The sequence below is a fragment of the Hetaerina americana genome, unplaced genomic scaffold (assembly GCF_022747635.1).
Source record: "Hetaerina americana unplaced genomic scaffold, ioHetAmer1.1.p SCAF_30, whole genome shotgun sequence".
In the NCBI taxonomy this organism is placed as follows: domain Eukaryota; kingdom Metazoa; phylum Arthropoda; class Insecta; order Odonata; family Calopterygidae; genus Hetaerina; species Hetaerina americana.
The window spans coordinates 970,042-990,765 of record NW_027286875.1 but is presented as its reverse complement, the minus strand read 5'-3'; the positions used below and the strand labels follow the sequence as shown (position 1 = coordinate 990,765).

General features: G+C 42.2%; 1 protein-coding gene across 2 annotated transcripts in view; it reads left to right on the top strand.

Moving 5' to 3' along the window:
* Positions 1-20,724, top strand: part of LOC139691172 (very long chain fatty acid elongase AAEL008004-like) — a 294,460-nt gene that overhangs the window by 148,930 nt on the left and 124,806 nt on the right. The window contains exon 1 of one of the 2 annotated variants that reach the window (XM_071588892.1): positions 16,379-17,055. The exons of the other annotated variant lie outside the window; for it this stretch is intronic. The gene's annotated coding sequence lies outside the window, so the exon portion shown is untranslated. Of the gene's footprint in view, positions 1-16,378; positions 17,056-20,724 lie in introns of those variants that run through there. 2 annotated transcript variants of the gene reach the window in all.

Here is a 20,724-nt window from a genome sequence, read left to right as displayed (position 1 = left end):
GAACTCCTTCCCTCATTTCCTATTCCGTACCCGTACATGAATTTTAGACACAGTAAGGCTAATCGTGGCTGGGTTACCTTTAATAGGACTTATCAAACGGACATTTGGGTCGATTACTGTGGTAATGCCACCTCTGTGTCGCTAAATTTCGTGTACGGCCGAATTTGGCCTCATTCGTGACGCGCTTCGAAGTGCCTTTGTTCGCTCCGCTTGTAATTCCGGTCAGGGGGACATCTGATTCGGATTAAATGCTAATGAGCCATCGGCGCTTTTTGTTTTAAGTACCAATCTATGTCTATGTGCACATGAATGTATTATCAAATGAAATGACTTTCACCCTTTCACCTAAGGCATTTATTGCATAACTAAGCGGAAAATGACATTTCCCGGAATTTTCCGTCTCTAAAAATTAAAATTCCTACGCTTCGTCTGCTTGGAAATGCGAAGCTTACATCTTCCCGTTTCTCTCTCTATCCATCTCCTCTCTCTCCTTACCTTTGTGGTCTTCGGCAACGGAGCTCACAGGTGATTTTCGCGCGGGTTTAAACGCTTCGTATTTGCTCATCGCTTGTGCTTCGCGTTTGTAGACGTTGCTGGGAGGGCATTTCGTTTGGACAGCAAAACTCTGAATTTCTTAGAACTGCTCGGCGACAGTAGACGGAAGATGAAAAACCAATTACACGGATAAATCAAGTTCACGTGATGTGGTAAAGTTCAAAGAATCGTGCGTTCGGATACTTTTGGGAAGGACCCTGGTTCAAAATTTCCGGGGAAGTCTTCGGAAAACGATTCGATTTTAAGGATAGATGCTCTTCGGCCTCCTTCGAAACTGTTAAAGAGGAAGATGATGAGTGAATGTCACATCACTCGGGGCGTGGTACGAGCCGTCGCCTGTCAACACAAACTTCTTACCGAAGAATGTGGTTTCGTTCTTTTAATTGATGAACAAACGTGGGTGCAAGCCCATCCATCAATTAGCTCGATTTCTATTCTGCAGAGGCGAAGAAGGCGTGTTTTTCTTTGCTTTTGTTACTTCAATAATTTCCATTGAAATAAAACATAGCAGACCTTCATCAGTGCTCGCGTAAATGTTTACGTGAGAGTATCGAAGAGGGGTCCTTGGGTCTTGGGGATCACAGGGATGGATTGCAGAACATGTTGTTTTCGTTTTTCCCGGGAACAACGGGAGAAGTACACGTCTGAGACCCGCATCAACTGGGGAATGAGTCGCATCATCGGGTAGTGTACACTTGAGTTTGCATTTTCTGTTTCGTTTGTGTAATCAAGGGTGTCACCAATACTAACGCCTATGACCTGCTTTCGAAGTTGTTGGTATTTCTTTTTGCCTCACGTAGATGATCTTGCTTAATGCACTAGAGAAAGTGTTAATGGAGAGGAGAATTTTGGGAAAGTGAGGTAGAGGCTGGAAAATAATAGATATTTAAGATGTAAACAAGGGAGGTAGAAATTATGCTCTTCTGAAAAATGAGCTATGTATGTAATAGTAGTCTAAATATATTTTGTGTCATGTTCATTGGGGCTTAGGAGTACCGCAGAGTGTAGTTCCAGTGTTCATCAAAAACCTACCCAAAGCCGATGCACTACGACTGATAGTAATATGTCAGAAATATTTGTTTAAGTTTAGCAAGGTTTTTATTTGTTTTCGTGTTCTCTTTGCTAACAGCGATGACTCTTTCTTCACGAATTTGACACGTAATTTTTCTCATGGCGTAATATTACAGATTTTTGTAGTATCTATCAGTATTTCATATTAGTTGCGTGACCGCTGTTCTTTGTTTAATATTCATCCATTGTGTAATTACACTCCCTAAAATGGCCTATGCTGGTAGTTTCCGGGTATCAATTTAGTGTAGAAAGAGAGTAGAAAAATAATCATAATTTCGATTGGGAAAGTCAACGAAATACTGTGTCATGCAAAGCAAAATGTTTCATACAAAAGGAAAAAGCTTGCTAAATGTTCATTGGGCATATGGAGAAGGTAGGACCGCCTTAATGGAACACATCGTTAAAAACACAATTCATCTGTCACTTTGGACTCTTTAATCAAAAAGAGTCAATAAATCTGATCGATTGATCAATACTGATAATGATATTGTGTCAAAAAGTCGTTTTTTTCAATTGACATACTTTCATTTCTGAGTACTCATAGCACATTCAGACATTCCTCCTTGCAGCATTGTCAGTGATCGCACACCTTGTTCTGAATATGTATTTCAAATATTAATGGATTGTTAAAAAATTTAATTTACGATGATTTATGCAGCTACTAATATTAGCACAGATAATTACGATAAAAATTATAATATGGCATCTTTATAATTCCATTCCCATTTATTTTCGTGCATTTCACTCAAAAAAAAAGTGAACGGCTATCAAAAGGTTGCCTCCGTGTATGACACATTCTTGTCACTTTTAGCGTTCCCAAAAAGTTGTCCTCATTTTATGGGTTTTATGTTGTACTAAGGCTGTATCATCTCTCTCCTTATTATAACTATCACTAAAGGCTTATCTCACTTAACCTCATGAAATATTTAAGTTTGGTTCCACATTCCAAGTAAATTTGAGTGGCATGCAACTAGTAATACACCACATTATCAATATTTTCCATGCTGAAAATGACAGAAGCATAGGTTTTAGGAAACTCTAATTCCAATATCGTTTATATTCGCGATTTATTTAATTTTGATTTTAAAGTAATACTACCTTGATCAAAAAGTTCCTGGAATAACCACCGTGTGGCGCTCCCATCGTTCCGATTTGAGTTCTGTTTTTTTTGTTAAATTGGTACATCTGTTGTTGATATTTCCTTTAAATCTTAGTGTCATAACTTGACATTTGCAAAAGTTACGTAGCCAAGAGTACATCTATCTCTGTGTGTGTTGGCGATTTTTTACAATTTCTGAAATGGATTTAAATTTGCAACAACGAACTTGTATTAAATTTTGCGTAAAAAACGGATTTAGTGGCGCACGGACGTTGGAAATGTTGGAAAAGTGTTTCGGCAACGATTCTCTAAAAAAAACGGTCGTTTACCAGTGGCACGAGCGGTTCAGAAGTGGTCGTGAGTCAATCGAAGATGATGAACGCAGTGGCAGACCATCGACATCGAAAGTCGGTGAAAAAATTGATAAAGTAAAAGAAATGTTGGTCAATAACCGCAAATTAACCATCAGAGAAATAGCGGAGGACTTGAACATTGCCTATGGATCCGCCCAAGACATTGTGGTTAATGATTTGGGTTTCCGTCGTGTAGCATGCCAAAAGACCTCAATTTCATGCAAAAAAGAGACCGTGTTGACGTCGCAAAAGACATGATTTGCGAGGCTGAATCCGATCCCACATTCATCAAAAGGATCATTACTGGAGACGAGACGTGGGTTTATGAGTACGACACGCAATCCAGACATCAGGCAAGTGAATGGCGTTCACCAAATGAGCCGAGACCAAAAAAACCACGTCGTTTTCAGTCAAAAAAGTAGGCAATGCTGACGGTTTTCATGGATTACAACGGTGTAGTGCATCATGAATTTTTGCCAGAAGGCCAGACAGTAAACAAAGAGTATTATTTGGGCGTTATGAGACGTTTGCGTGAAGCAATTCGCCGAAAGAGACCAGGAATGTGGGCAGAAAACTCGTGGATTTTGCACCATGATCACGCACCGTCGCACAGTGCTATCATTATTCGTAATTTTTTGACGAAAAATGCAACAAATACCATCCAACAGCCACCGAATTCACCTGATTTGGCTCCCTGTGACTTCTTTCTGTTCAATCGAGTTAAAAAACCATTACGGGGAACGCGTTTTAGCAGCCGAGAGGAAGTAATGGAAAAATCGCAGGAAGCACTGATGGACATACCGAAAACCGACCGTAACTTTTGCAAATGTCAAGTTATGACACTAAGATTTAAAGTGAATATCAACAACAGATGTACCAATTTAACAAAAAAAAACAGAACTCAAATCGGAACGATGGGAGCGCCACACGGTGGTTATTCCGGGAACTTTTTGATTAAGGTAGTATATCGCCATGTAGACCATCTAAATCTACACAATACCCCGCAATCCGTCACAAGGAGCTGTGACGGAGTTTTTTAGGACACAGCCCGTACAACAGAATAAAGCCACATGAAAAACTAACAAAAGCATACCAATTCACACCCACATAGAGGTATACATTCATGTAAAAACCATTTTACCTTGTACACATGCAAATATATACCTTAGCATCAAGCATACCCATGCACCTACGATTGTACCAGAAGCCTACTCATTTAATTTTGCCGTCGCCTGTAATTAGAATGTCTTTACAATTGCCATTATGATTTTGATTTCTTTCTATTATGATTCCGGATTGTTTAAAGAAAGAACGAATATTTGTACATACCTGTGCTGGAGCCTATCTCCCTTATGTTAACTTTTTGGTCTGACCTATCCATATAGTGTGGAGCCATAATGATTCCATTCGTGTGATAGTTAAGCTCGTTTGTTCTGAGCCTCGCTAAGAGTCCAAGTCTCCCTTGTTTCCTTCGCATCTCAATCGGCTCCCAGCCTAATTCCTCGGAACAAACTTTTAGACTCGTCTTCTTATCGCACCAATTTTGACTAATCTTGCGAATTTTCTCCGTAATTTACCACCAATCCCGAGTTCGTGGGTTGGAGTCTAGGTGGGATTTTTCTCCTAGGGCATGAATGCTTGTATTTGTCTTTATTGTAATGTATAAGGGTTAGATGAAAGAAGGGACGATGAAGTCTCAATCTCGCCCCAATAAAGTCTTAAAGTAAATAAATAATTCTATTAACAACGCTTTCTCCGAAGGATCCCAAATAATTGCGGCGTGTTCCAAATGTGATCTAAATAAAACGAAAAAATACCTATTTAACTTTAAAATTACTTTTCCCCGCAACCCGTTAAATGAAGACAAGTTCCTTTTAGACTCATCCGCATATTCTCCTGATATTTGCTCCCCGTAAAAGGCGTGGTGTTAGAATTACCTCCAAATTAGTATCTTGATCTACCGTTTACAATGTTAACAATAGTTAACGACAAACCCTATCTTTTATAATGTAGTTCTGCTCATCACTTATTTTGCTCAAAAATTTCAAAACTGCAAATTTGAATGAGTTAAATACTAATCTCAATTCCTTGCACCAATCCGATATTGTTATATTACTATTATATTAAATTATTATTGATATGCTTCCTAAATTGAAGTTATAATTTTTATTTAATCTATCGCCATTTGTTTGAATGCTTTCTGGATGCTGATAAACCTATTTCGCGAAGTTTCATTGCTAACAATGACCCTAGTTTTATAGTCACTCAGATGACTGACTATCTTTACCGTTTTTCAAGGCTCTAATTTTATTGTTTCTGAGTGATTAAAGGGTCTTATTTTCGCAATTGTTTGTTTGTTTTATTATCTTGGGGATTTGAGAATCAAAGACTGATCTAGACGTACTAAAAGTGATCACAAGTTTATTTTCCCGAATCAGCAAAAACGTATCCTAAAGGTCTCATTGAGTTGAAAAGATGAGTTTTTCAATTTTCTTGGTGCTTTTAAATTGATGGCAAACCTTCTACATTCGACACTTGCTACAACCTTGGTGTCGGCAATATAAATAAGAACGGAAATTTGGGTTTTTCTATTGTCGTAACAGTAGCAACTTCTTTTGCCTTTCTGCAGTTGCTCCTCCCGAATATTTCTTAACTTTATTTCTTGCTGGGAAAGATGAACCGGCGTTCGTAAAGGAAGCATGAGGGTATGGAAAATATGCATTCCAAGCCTTAGCCTTTGTCACCATCTGGAAGTGTTCAATGTTTAACTTGTTTTTTTTCTTCACATGGCCCTTCTTAGTCACAATCTCTCACTCAAAAAAAAAAGAATCAACGCAGAGATGACGGCAAAAAATCAGGTGTTGACTTTAGTTGGGAAAAAAAACTGGTATCCTTAAATCCACAGAATTCTCTCGATGCTTTCATTAAGCACATCCGCGTCAAAGGACGGGTTTTTAGGGTGAACAGAAACGTTTTGCACTAAAACTCAGAATGATACCTTATTTGAGGAAGGACCTCTGTCGGGAGATTATGAAGTACTCACTACGAGAGTGTCTACGCAGCAATACTAGTCCGGATCGAGAGCGTCCCATCACCTAGGTGACAACAACCAATGGTGCCTCAAGGAAAGGAGAATACCTCACATTGGCGCCCCTTGAAACTGCGAACTGCGATAGACAGACTGCGAACTCTGACCTAGAAGAATCCCATCCCTTTATGTGGAACTTATTGAATTTGTACAGTACACTAATTGAAGCATTAATCTCCCGTAATGCTAAAAGTGTTATTTATTCCAATCGATATTGCATCTTTTAATGTGAAAATACTTCATTTATCCGCCAAAATTTACATAGTCAATTTTCTAAACCCTATGAAATGGGCTTCACGTATTTCAGAGATTAAGCGGCTTCCTGCCATTCACCATTGGTGTAATTTCAAACCCAAGGTAAATCTTACTAGTTGAGAGGGATTTAAAAGCTTCAGTTAGTCGCTCATGAAGTACTCTTCGGATAAAATTTCTTCTTTTTCTTTTTATGGATTGAATAAAGACAAGACTCATGTATTTTTCCATATCCAAGCGGATACAAATATTATAGTCCTCAAAGCAAATAGCGCAGGAAGTAAATTTGCGTGTAAACGTTCTGCGACGTTTTCTTGCAATATCTTTTACGCCGGCGGCCATGGAGCATTTTTTTCTCATTCTTCATTGTACAGTGTGAAAATATCGTTCCTCATAACGCATTCCCAATCACTTATTCACTCTAAGAGAGGCAAATGGCTCAGGCTGGTAATTCATAACTTAGATATCCCAAGGGTTTTATTTTTGTTGCGTTTGAACCAGAGTTATTTTCCCTGAAATGGAATGCATGATAATCGGCGGCGTCCATACTTAAGTGGTCCCCACCTGCACGTCGGAGGGAAGTCCCGGGCGATGAAAGAGAGAAACACGGCAGATATTCCCCCAGGAGTTTTAAGCATTCGTTCCCCATTAAGAAGCGAGGGCATATTCCTAATGATCGCAAACTTCCGCGCGGGAAAAAAGAGGGAAATCCCGAGCATCACAGGTGTGCGTAAACACGCGGTCGATCTCCTTCGAGCTCAACCTTCAGTCCGCCTACGGCTACGTCGAATGACGTATGGCATTGGGTACTTACATTTGAAGCAATCGTCCCCTGCGTCATAACTGCGAACGACTGAGCAGTGAAACGGAATAATTTCAGGGGGACATAGTCATATCTCCCTCTGACACTGAAATCCTTGGTTCTCTAGAAAACACGTAACGTAAACAAGAGAGTTAAAAAAAATTAATATGGAGCGTAGTATTGTACGGCGCAGAAACTTACTCGCTGAGTTAAGATGACATAAGCGGAGACTGGGATCTTTTGAGTTTTGGATATGGAAGAGGAGGGCGAAATTGACACAGGCTGGAAGAAAAACAAGAGGAAAGTTTTAGGTACGGTGGAGAGGAGAGACTTTGCTGAGAGAAAGTTAAAGAGGGCGGGAAAAGTGGATGCAGGGCATGTTGAGTGGTAATGGGTTGTAGAAGACTGTGATAGAGGAGAGACTGTTGGGTAAGCGAGGTAGGGGAAAAAAATGCAAGTTGGACGGAATGAAGGAAGGCGAGAAGAATGTGGAGTTGAAGTAGGGCTTATTATAATTTGAGTTTTAGAATATTTATTTAATGGCACACTGAGCTTAGTGCAGCAGTGTAGGTACTGAATCCATTAAAAACCTGATTTGGCCGGTTAGACTACTCTGATGTAAATAAAAATGTTATTACAATTTTTTTTACTTAAGTCCATTACCCGTAAGAAGAGATTGGGACATGGGCGTTGGAGTGCTTGCCAAGGTATTCCACTAAGTTACTGCCACTAACCCATCAGTTTCTCGTGGAGCCGTTTTGGAGCATTTTGTTCTCGGTAAGTAGTATATATCTCAGAGGCCAAAGACAAAGAAGAAATCCCCATTTTTATGAAATGGCCTCCCTTCAAAAGAGCACACTGTTTCTACACAATATTTTACTAAGAACAAGCATGTGCCGCGGATATGCATGCTTGGATTTCTAGGACGAGAGTCCTTCCAAACACAGCGGGAACAAGTAAAACTAGCACTAAGAAATGCACAGGACCCTCTGATTTAATTTTAAAGGGATCTATTAAGGCCATATTATTTCAGGACAATATGCGGATCCGCTTTAAATAAACTCGGCTTCATTAAACGAGTGGTGGGGAAATGTAATGAGAAAGTAAGAGATGTGTTCTTTCACTCTAATTAGACCTCATTTGGAATATTTGGGAGCCTTGGGAAAAGATTTGGCAAAAAGAATTACATATCGCCCCGAGAAAATCCACCAAATTTGTAAAAAATTGTTATAGTAAGAAAACGAGTATGACAGGACTTTCAGGGGAATTCGTCTGGGAGCCACTTGAGTTATGAAGAGAACAAGCGAGACTTTTAGAAAAGTTCAGAACAAACGAGTTTATCGATGACACTAAAGGAATTATGATGGCCCCACACTTCTTAGGTAGATCAGACCACAAAGATAAAATAAGGGAGATAGATTCCAGTACAGATAGACACAAATACTCATTCTTTCCCCGAACAATGAAGAATCATAATAGTAAGAAACCGAAGTCATTTTAGAAATATTGGAAACATTTAATTCACAAGCCTGAACAAAATTAAACCTTGTATAGACATAAAGTATATTCGTAAGTGCATTGTTATGCTAGTTGATAGTATAAATATTTGCATGCGTGTAAGTTATAATGGTTTTTGCATGAAAATATACGAATTTGTAGTTGTAGATTTCCATGAATATTGTTGGTTTTGCATTTGGTTTTATTCTCTTTTACGTGTCGTGACCTAACACCCCCCGCCACATGCCCTTGCGGTAGCTTGCGGGGTGCAACGTAGATTTAGATGGAATAAGACCACCCGGATAAACTAGGTTAAATAGGCTATTGCATGGACAGATCCCGTTTCTCTTTCTTTTCTTGCAAGATTCGGGACCACGACAAGAGCAATGCCAAGTGCCTCAAAATCACTGCTCAAGTAACTTTATAGCAATGTGAAATACTTTATTAGAACACAAAGTGTGCGTTTGAATATACATAATAAAACATATTTTCACAACATCCCCATTCACACTTCCCAAAGTTGGTCGCATTTTACACGAAGACGAGGAAAGTCATTATACTAACGCATTTAATTTAGCATATTACCTATTTATTCAACTAAATTAATCACGTTCAACTAACCGTAGGCTGGCTCGGGAGTGAATTGTAAACCTCATCTCGCGATAAGCCCTCCTGGAGACAACTGCCGACTGAAAAATGAGAGAGCTGTGAGTTTTAAGGAATAATACTCCCAGAACTTTCCTCGGTGAGTTAAGTTATACAGATACGTTAAGTTTTAATTGTGAACCAATTACGGAATCCAACATAATTAATATATTTTCGACCTTAATAATCTTACACAGTTGTAAACCTCGCAATGTGGTTGTATGAAAGGAAAAATCCAGTTTCGGTTAAAATTTCGGCGACCATAAATGAAAAAGTGTTGCGTTGAAAATTCTTGTCCTCGTCCAATCGCACACCGAAGAATTTGGTGGGTGATAAAACATCGAACGACTTGACCACTCTGCAGTTCAGGAGTAACTGTCATAATCTCCCCCAAAAAAAATACATTTCTTCTCCATGTTTCAAATCCCTCCCCCCCTCCATCCCCCCCGGGAATTCCCGCAACTTCGATCACCATCGCTGTAAAACTCGCGGCAGCACGCTGTAAATCTCAAGGCCCTCGCCAACAAATCCTTTCACATCGCATCGCGGGAGGGATGAGGACGTTGTAACACGCGGGCCGGAGCAAGATTTGGAGGGGGTTCGGAGGAAAGAGGAGGGCGGCATAATTTCGACCAAGTTCTTGATTGACGCCGTCGATTCCTCGGTTTTAACGGTGGAAAGCACAACACGTGTCGGAGTCCACGTTTCGGGCGCAACAGTTTCACCGCCAATTAAGGAGAATAAAGAAAAAAAACGTCATAGAAAAAGTGAAGATCACGTCCCGGCTCATTCATGAGGTGTTAGGTGGATTTCCATTGTTTTCTCGGACCCTGTAACTGAAGGGGAAGAGAGGGAAGGCGGAGGGGGAAGAGGAAAATTTGCCTCTTTATCAACGGGAAACAAAAGATGTCGGAGGTATCCTAATTTACTCTTCCTATTAACGAGATCTCTCGGTACACTCCTGATGGGTCGCAGCTGGTCCGCGGAGTAAAAAGGACAGGTGTGACGTAACGGACTGGAGTGAGAAGGATGACGTGAGGGAGGGAAGGAGGTTTGCTTGTCGGTCCCCCATATTACCCAGAGCAGGGAGCAGCAGCCACCGGGAAGGGGTCGCTCCTCTCATGGAATCCCTGAAAAACAACGACCCAGGTGTGTAGGCAAGGGACCATACCCCCCTCCGTTGCCTTTTGCATGGTGTCACCCTTTTCCCCTCCCTGCCCCCACCCCGTTTTCCTCTTTCCATCCTCCTTCACTTTCCCGCTGCTCGTAGGTTGTTATTTGGGCCTACGTGGGCCCTCCCTACCCACGGGGAACTGAACCAGATGGCAAGGCGAAAGAGAGGCGTTTTGTGGAAGCTAGATCGCGACAGGGAATTTGCAAGAAGGTATAACTACTCGGAAAATCCGGTTTTCTTCTCTTTGTAGCATCACAGGGAATGCACGAAAGGGAACGAAGTGAATCTTCTTCGAGCTGGAATGTGTCCAATTATTATTTTCCGGTTCTGTGGACGAAGTGACGCCAGCTTCTATGCATGGTATGAAAATGTTCAGCGTTTCCCATCCTATCACTTTCATGAGCAGCGTTTCCCATCATCATCTTCTGTAGCGCTCCGAAGAATTGGTCTGCCGATGTAACCACCGCTATACCCTTCCTTTGGCTTATTTTAATTTCTTTTTTAACTTTCTCCCTTTCCGTGTTTTGTTCTCTCCGTGACGTATTCTATTCGTGGTACTTGTTCTTAGTGCTTTTGCCATCCGTACTTGATCAACTTATACCACCCAATCGATCCATTGGGATTAAGAGAAAATTCCACGCCATGCATGTATCAAAAGCACATTTTACAAATACGCCAAGAGCTATAAACCTTTTGCATTATCCAAACGAAAAGGGTATTGCGAAGTGAAATTTGTATTATTTGTGTCCATTAGGAAGTCGTTCACTGAGCCGAGCTATTAGCAGTGAAAAGCAACATCCGACTGTTTACTGACGACACTGTAATCTTAAGGGAAATAGCCAACAACATATCGTCAAATAATACGTCTACATCCACACAATACCCCGCAAGCCCTCGCAAGGGCGTGTGGCGGGGGTGTTAGGCCACCAGCCATGTATGCACAATCACAAGCATATTACCTCTACACACGTATTAGTTTCATCATTCACTTGACAAATTTTAATCATTCGAAAGACAGTACTTAATGCCACATTATTAAATAAAAGGATACGTATAATCATGTCATGTTGTAAAACCATTATAAATATGGCTCTATTAAATGAAAAGGAAAACATGCAGGAAGGCACATATTCGCTTAGCATTATAGATTTGAAAGAGTGTAGTGCTGTGCGCATAATACTTTTCGTCTGACTGCGACATTCTTTTAGTTTCTGTTTGGATGTATACACATAAACTATATCGTCTCTTTTTAAAATCTTTTTGAAATTTGACGGTAGCCTTCTTTGCCTTCTTAATGTCGATCTGACTTCTCCGTTGTGCCGTCTAGGTTCCTTACTGTTGCATTTGAGTTTCGATGGGATTTATGTCTTCATTCCTTCGCGTAAAATTTTCAATAGATATTTCCAAGTGTTCTCTGTATCGGTTGTCAGTGTAAACAGGTACACTATATACTATCGGTCGTCAGGTAAACAGGTATGGACAAATATATTCACAATTAATTCTAATCGTCTCTTACGCGATTGCTGTCATATCTATTATGATTTCTAATTGTTCGAGAAAAAATGGCATTTTAAATCAATCCGTTCTGCGATAAATCTCTCAGATATTACGTTAGTAATCTGATCTACCATAATAAGTGGGGGCCTGCAATATATCTTTAACATCCTCAGATAAGTAACCAGCCTCACATTTAAGCCGTAAATTCGACCTTTATTTAAGCCCACGGTCAACTAGTGGCTCCCATAAACATTAATTTAAACGACATTCAACAATGGTGATCAAAATTTGGTTTGGATTTATACTAAAATGTTTACGACTATGCACTTAATAAAAAAGTAAAAAATAACACGAGCAGACTTTACCAACTAGTACACTCGGTGGTGTTCGGATGAACGTTGCAGACCAAATAAAATACTTGGATATCTCCATCGCATCTGATCTTACCGAGGGGAAAACGAGCATTCTTTGCGAAGGGTCCATAAAGAAGCTCATTCCATTTAACATATAGTTTGAAAATGTAGCGGTGAGCAAGTGGAGATGAAGTGCTACTTTTCTTTAGTCAGACCCCACATGGATTATGGAGCGTGAATATGGGATTCACTGAAAAAAACAGAGTTGAGCGAGGTACCGAGAAGGGACATTCGTGAAAAATTCGTGCGAAAGAAAACAAAGCGTCAGACATATGTCACGAGACCCAGAATGGGAATCTTTTGGTATATGAAGGTTCAGAGCAACATTTCACATATCGCAAAGATACCAATAGTATAGTTTTGTTTCCGACATATAAAAAATAATTCAGCTGCTCCCCCAATTACGGTGGTTATTATAATTATAAATGAAGGTCTGTCGAATAAGTAGCTGTGGTTCATTTTTACTGCACACTTTTTCACATAACCAAGAACTATTCTATAGGGTGAAATTGGCACTTGTTTTGAACTACATTTCCTGCCAGTTTGCACTTTTTTCGAGGTTTTTTGGCGAATGTTTTTTCTCTTCCTCTCCATTATCCTTTACCCTTCCTACCTGGTGCTTGCACCATCTGCCACACACCTTTTTGGTGGATCGCAGTGTATTTATACTATTTTGGTGGATCGCGGGGTAGATGTAAATGAATACTACCTGATAATTAATGACTAAGTTGCATGTGATTCCGCCCTTTTTAGTGCATTTCATTATTTGTCTTCTTAGTGAAGTCAGTTAAGTAGTGACTAAAAGTATATCAATTGTATAATGTATGCAACAGATGTTGCATGAATGATGCCCGGTCGCCCCTTTCTACGAGCCCTATCGGTGGATCACGGGGTGTCGTGTGTTTTTGGGAGTATTAGAGTAGATGCAGTATGGCCAATACCCTAATACCACACGTCCTTGCGACGGCTTGCGGGGAAGTGAATATGTTGATGTCGTTGTTATGATATTAAAGTAGCATGATTAAAAGATATGCTGACTATGAACAAGTTTTTAAGACGGCTTTAATGAAAAACTTACTGGAATATTCTTGTGCGCGGGAAAGATAATATTTTAATTCTCTCCGTTTGACAGGTATCTCCGATGTTATTTTTGATCTAACATAATGTATTACGATGAAAATTTAAATATATATGAAATAACCTCGGGGAGCAATCCATCTCACGTTCAAGGGAGGAATTTTTCCTTTATTTTAATTTTCTATCCCTCTCGGCGAACGACGTATTTTTTTAGCCGAGCCACTCCAATAGTTTTGCCTTAAAATCTTATTCTAATTCTAGCTGCTATCATTCCATTTTACTCGAATTTAAATATATACTCGTAGTCCATAAATATCCCATAATATTATAAAATATTCCAAGTGAAGCAAAGTAAGTGGAAAATAATAACCCTCTTTAACCACATCATCTGAATCCCCGATATCCTTTGAATGAATCCTGATGAAATGGTAACCTGCCTGAAGCCTGTTTCCTCTTAATGAGATTCGAGCGACGGCTACAAGAAAACATATCATTCTCCATATGTGCTTACCTTCGAAAGGCCGTCGTATTTTAGATAGGTGGTCCCCAGTATCGTTTAGTCGCTGTATGGGTAAAACTAACAGCTATCATTCCCAAAATGTTCGTCCTCTTCCAACAATTCGTGATCTGTTCCTTCAATTATGAGCTTTACGTCGGTGCAACACAATGCGTAGATAATTTAATTGTAATCCTATTTTTCCTTCTGAATTTAACAAGTAATGGCGACAAATACTGATTTAATTTCCCCGCCCCAATATATCCCCAGCTCGCACTGCCTTCAAGCACAAATTTTTAGCCTCCATTTTATTGGACTGCATATACGTACTTATTATTTCTTCTCCATTTTTTCTGAAAGAAATAGTATCACGGACAGAGGGATAAGTCCTCCCCTGCCATCAAATATGCAAATTATACCTTTCAGTCAATGGCTAATTTTTATTAAATAGTATTGGCATTCTCTCGAAAGCACAGCCCTTAAAAGAATAATTCTTCGATTTTTGGCGTCTTATCATGTAAGATTTTGGAGACAAACTCTGCATTCCCATTTTTAGGCACTCAGGAAAGAAAACATGGCTGCTCCAATGTCGATTAGCTAATGTCCACATGCCACCCTTACAAACGGAACGAAAAATAAAATTGCACAGCATATAATATTTTTAATGGACTGTAATTTAGTGGCGATGGATCTCTATTTAAGTTACGATTGACGATTTCACTAACCATGCTATAACAGAGAACTCCAAAAAGTTTTATCGTCGCTCACCGCTCCATTGAAGTCCGTTATTCAATGAGGGATACCTGAATAATTCTCGCCATTCCATGCCAAGTGGCCCCCCCCCCCCATCACTCTACGTCACGAAATCGGCGTCCGGGAGGGCGGGTGATGATTCATAACCACGCGTTTGGAAATGATTTCGGGGCTAGGGGGGAAATCCTGTGAAGTATTCTCCAGTGAAAACAATTTCATGGATACCACTTCCCAAAAAAATCTTCACGAGACGTGCGCCTGTCTTTCGGAGCGCAGAAAATACACGCCCGCAAATTTTACACGCACGCATCCAACAGCTGCAAATCCAATAACCCCCATATCCTGAGTATGCGGAGTTTATTATGGATCGTGAGTACGCCCAGCCCAAGGGGAGGAAAAAAGTTCATTCATTACGACTAAATCCCCCAAAAGCGTCGGATTTGAAAGAAAAAGGCACAGGTGGGGGAGAGAAGCATACGTAGAAGAAAGAGGTGGCATGAGAGTGGGAATGACAAAAGGATCGGAGCTCAACGCATACCCTACGCGATACGCTCAGCACTACGCTACCGTGTCTCGCGACGCGGAAAATGAAGGAAGAAAAAAAAAGATAGTTGAGGGAGGGGGGCGAGGGAGGAAGGAGGGGCGGGGCAAAGTGGGAGGGGGAGCGGAACGGAAGAGAGGACGGGTGGGAGTGAGGGGGCGGAGGGGTGGGAGGAACCCGATGACGTGAGGTCTTGAGGGGAGGGAACGGAGGGGAAGGGCTGCGGAAGGTTGAAGGGTGTGGGGAGAAACCGGTAGGGGACGGGATGGGAAGTGTTTTGTCGCTGAGGGGAGTGTAGGAGAGTTAGGGTGGGAGTGGGGAAATATGTGGCAGAGGAAGTAGTTTTTCCCCCACCCTCATGGGGGGTGAGAGAGGTTGTAGCTCCTTTCGTGAAGGCAAGGCGGTGCAAGTCTTCCCCTTGTGGACTCGTAGGCCTGCCTACGCCCCTTGTGCGTATGCTTACGTCGGAGAGGAGGGGAAAACGCAGCCACGATGATGAGTGGGGGATGAGATTCGAACGGAGTGAGAGCGTAGGGGAAGTGTTGTCAGCTTGCGGAGGGGAGAGGAGGAATATCTTGAGCAGGTAATGTTAGGTTGAGGGAGGAGGCTCCGGATGGTCGAATGGACTTGGAATGGTGTGGCTTTGGTGGAAGGCTGCGGACATATGAGGCAAAGGAGTGAGAGAGGAAGGAAGAAAAGCTGCGGGGAAAGGGGGTGAGCGCTGGTGGTAGGAAGGGATTCGAGCATCGGAGGGGAAAGAGAGAGAGTGGTGTGAGGTGGTTCCGAGGACGGAGGGGCTGCGGGAGCGGCAGGGAGGGTTCGGCTGGCTGGCTGCCCCTCTAACCAGTGCGAGAGGCGAGACCCAGAGGTCCGTGTGGTTACGGAAGGCGGATGGTGTGAGGGACGAGAGGGGAATGGTTAGCGAGAGGGGGGGGAGCGAAGTTGGGAAGGGGGTGAGGAGGAAGATTTTTATTTTATTTCATTTTTTCTGTACGGCCAGTCTGCGGGAAGGGGGAGGGGGTAAAATATTTGTGAGGGTATGAGGCAGATCCAGGCCCCACTCCCGCCACCCCCCTCCCTCCCTTGCTTACGAATGTAGTTTCTGTGCAAGTGGTCGGCTGGTCGTTTCTTCCTTCGGACACCGATCGCGATCAGTTAGTTGGTGGCTCTCCGCTGCCGGGTGAGGTCGTTCTGGCGTCCTGCTTGCTGGGTGCGGAATTTTTGTTTCTCCCTCTTTCGCTCTTTTACTCTCCCGCTGTACCCCCGAGATCTAGGGCCGCTGCTGAGGGGAACGGCGCTTGAATTCTGGTTCGTCTGCGTCGAAAAGTGTGGGATATATCGTGTGAGCGTGCCGTGCTTGGTGTGATCTCTTCACTACCCCCGAAATTGCACGCGAATCGTCTTGCGTTGAGGAGAAGAGGGATCTACCTTCCCCCCCCCCCCCCCTAACCCCGTTGACTAGAAGCGGAAACAGTGAAGGAAAGGTTCGAGGAGAGGAGAGCTCCGTGCCAAGATAAGGGTTTTGCAAAGGATTTTTACCTCAACCGGCCAGCTAAGCATCCGTTTGTCTGAGTTCGCGTTCGAACCTCGTGTAAGACGGTGGATAAAAGTCGTGTTTTATCCGAGGGAATGAAGGAGTTTTGAGGGAGTTCCCGACCACTTACCAACCCGTTCTTCAACCAGTCACCAAGACCTGGATTCGCCTCCACCACCGGGGGGAGATTTTTTTATACCTGGCCCAGGTGAGTTTCGCATTTTTGTCCCTCTCGCACGGTTTTTGTGAAGGGAAGCCGACGAGCATCTTTGGGAGGAGCGTAGGTGCCCATGCAAGCACGGGTTTTTCCATTTTTTGGCGGGAATTTTGTGAAAGTGTGAATATCGTCTTCAGGGTAATGTTATTTCACCATTGCTGCTTCGGCGACCTGTTTCGAGACCGCTTGTTGCTCCTTTCGCCTTAGAATTGTGGGTAAGAAAAGAGGCACACCCTGAATTCGTGTATTGTTATTCCTAAGCATGTCGAGGTGTGTGTTCCAACATACACTTACCTTTTGAGATGACTGATGGCTATAAATTTTCGTACTGTATGTCAGAGATGAAATGTTAAGGGCGGTAACTTGCGCACATTTATCTACTCACGGAATGGGTTCTTGAAGTGATGGGTATTTTACAAATGAGTTACTTAAAGCTTCGTTGCCGGCATGCATCATGAAAGGCTTTGTCGTACTTACGTTTGAGTTGAGTCGTTCTAATGCTTGTTTTATATTATTCTGATTGATTTATTACGTTTTTAATCTCTAAACTATACGATACATTACATGTGAAATCACTAAATGAGAAATTATGAAACGTTATTGTGTTCTCTTTGTTCGTGTGGCGACGAATTTCGTTCGGCATTTGTCGCGCGAAAATTCAAAAAACATTTTCGGCTCACGAGGGAGTAAAGGTTGTATTTTGTAGTATTCTCGCCGTTTTGGATTGTATGCAGTATAGTAGATAGTATTTAGTGACGGCCTTGGTGGCGGCGGGGTAACGTCCTCGCCTACCAACCCAAAGGTCGCGGGTTCGATTCACGCCTAGGTGGATTTCCCTCCATCTAGGGCTTGGTTGAATTTGAGTCTTCAATGTAATGTAGGGTTAGATGGAAGAAGGGATTATTAGTCTCAATCTCGCCCAATTAAGGCGATAAATAAATAAAATAAATAAATAGTTCACCGAGAGTCAGCGTTAGAATGGAGATACTTACTTTAGTGGAAACCTACGTCGCAATGCCTAAGGTGTGACCCGAGAAATGTTTTTCGTCTCACTCGGCAAGGCGAAATGTTGGCAAGGACTCGTGCTTTGGACTTGGGATGTGCGTATACAAGAGCATGCGCTTTTTCAACCTCAGATTTCGTAGCTAATGAAGGCATTAGTGAAGCCTGTGCGGACAACTAATGTGGCCGGGGGTGGTAATTAATACTTAAACAAGTGTCTGGACAACCTTACAAATTTTCATCTCGGAGCATTCATCAAGTGAAAAGATATAGTAGTAACGCGTGTATAACAAACAAAAAAGAACTAAATAGAAGTTCTTAACATTAATTTTGCCATTAAAAAAATAAATTGTGCTTGTCTAATTACAAAGTGGCAAATTTAAGCCGTGTACTGCTTTAGGAATTCGATCTATGTTATTCCAAAGTTATGTGAATATTAAAGGCATGGGGAAATCTGCTATACTAATTATTGGCCACTCAGCGTATTTAAAAAGTACTTGCTAGTATATGTACCATGTTATACGTACGTGTACTACCTCGGCTCTCATTGCAGTCGATACGTGCCTTTGTTCCGTTTACAACTGGAAGCTTTGGTGATTAAGTTTTTTGAAGATTAAGATTAATCTTTGAAGTGTATAGTCATATCCACCGAGAAAATAGGTAATGATTAGTCGATGGCCTTAATTCCATGCGTTGCTTACAAGAAAACCCTTTTATCAGAAATTCGAAGTTGATAAATACCAGGACAGTTGGGAAAAAGTTGACATGCCCGTGGAGGTTGAACGATAACGCCATCCCGACTGGTTATTCTTGAATTCTGGAATCCATTGTCGATAAAATGAGATTTGTCGATGTTCAGTGACCTCTAGGAGAATCTCCTACCCTTAGACTTCGTTTTCATGAGTGTATCCAAGTTAATCACCAACTCAGGTGGTGTTGCAAGCACGGCGTGGTGATATTTTACGTAGCAGTATCTTTTGAGTAATTGAAAACAGGGCTGTGATTTAGGATAACAGAATCACTAGCGAGTTTCCATACTGGTTCGCATTTTAATGTCTCCGAATGCTTATCGGTTTTCTAAATAAAGTAAGGGAAATAGATACTTAGTATTGTTATTGCATCGTACTGTTATCACTTGTTTGGAGGAATTTTGTTTTGAAGTTTGGATGTTTATTAAAATAAGGACCTCTTCATAAATGTTGGAATCTTAGGCGAAATTTTTACTCATTTCGTCCCGCTTTGTTCAAGTTTCTTCACTCTCGCACGAAAGGTCTGTTTTCAAATTTCTCCAAACCAAATGATTGGTGTTTTTTTCGAAACAATCTCCCACGTTAAAAGTTACTGTCGCGGCATATCCCGCATTTTCTTGGAATTAGGTTATATAGTTATTAATTATGGTAAATTGTTATGTAACCAGAAATAATCATTCAATGGTTGTATGAATTATTAATTTTTTAAATACTCCCAAAATATCAGAGAGCAGCGTTTCTACTTGAAACATTGCCTTTTGTGTTTCTGGTGAACACAGTATGAAAACGTCAACCTAAAATGCCCTCTCCTTTTCTCGGAAGCCCACAAAACACAAGACAATCCCCTTCATTTAAAAGACCCGTTGTCACATGAGAGTTTACCTTAGCGTCGCAATGGTGAATGACGGGAGCGATCAACAATTAAGTAGCCTCGTGGAGGTGAGTCGTACTTAGTGAATTAATGGCGACGTGAATGGAAATCCTTTCCTAATTCTGTGCAACCATGTTTAAATTTCATGTATGAAGGACCACGGAGATGGGGAGAAATTTCCCTCATTCTGGCGTCCATTTTCTCCCGCGTTACATCCCGCGCCGCAACCAACCTTGCCCCCCCCCCCCCACGATCCCTCTTTCGGCTTTCACCTCGCATTTGGATTCTTATCGGCGGCGGTCGAGGCAGAGGAAACCGTGACGAATCCGCGGGTCTGTCGACGCCCCCCCCTCCTAAACTGCCGCTCTCACTAACTCACCGCCGCAGCGTAGAGAACCTTTCCTCCCCCCCAATCTGCTTCCATCTCGCAGCGTTTGCGTTTCTGCACACTTTTCGCGGAGCGGGGAAGAAAGGTAGGCAGGTCGGTCTCCTCTCGCCGCCCCACGCTCTCTTCCCGTCATCCCGCGTGTGAGAGGGAAGTGGGGGGGGGGGTTAGTACGGCGAGGAGAGAGGAAGAAGACGACGCCGCTCCGGAAAGCCTCCTCTCGCGCGCTTGAGGCCAACATTCAGCGGTTCCCGTCCCACTTCCCGAATAAGTGCTGCGAGGAGGGACCGGTATGGAATGAGTGAGCCGCTGGCAGGGTGTGTTTTAACGATTGAGTTTCGAGACGCGAAAAACAGTATCGGGGAAGGGGGGGGTTTGTAGGTGTACCGTTACGCAAGGTAACTGAGGGGGAAGGGGAATACCTCCTCCATCTCTCGTCGCCGTCAATTTTTGCCATCGACCCGTCATGTTTTTAGTGTGTGAGTTCACAATAATCGCGCACGACTAACCCACTCTTCTTCCTCCGCCTCGCCCATCGCTCTAATCATCTCTCCAAACCAGATGTCCGCGGTTTTTGACTGGACCGCGCGCGGCGGTGAATGTGGGAATTCACGTGGCCCGCGAAATGTCGTGGTAAACTACGGGTTGGGTAT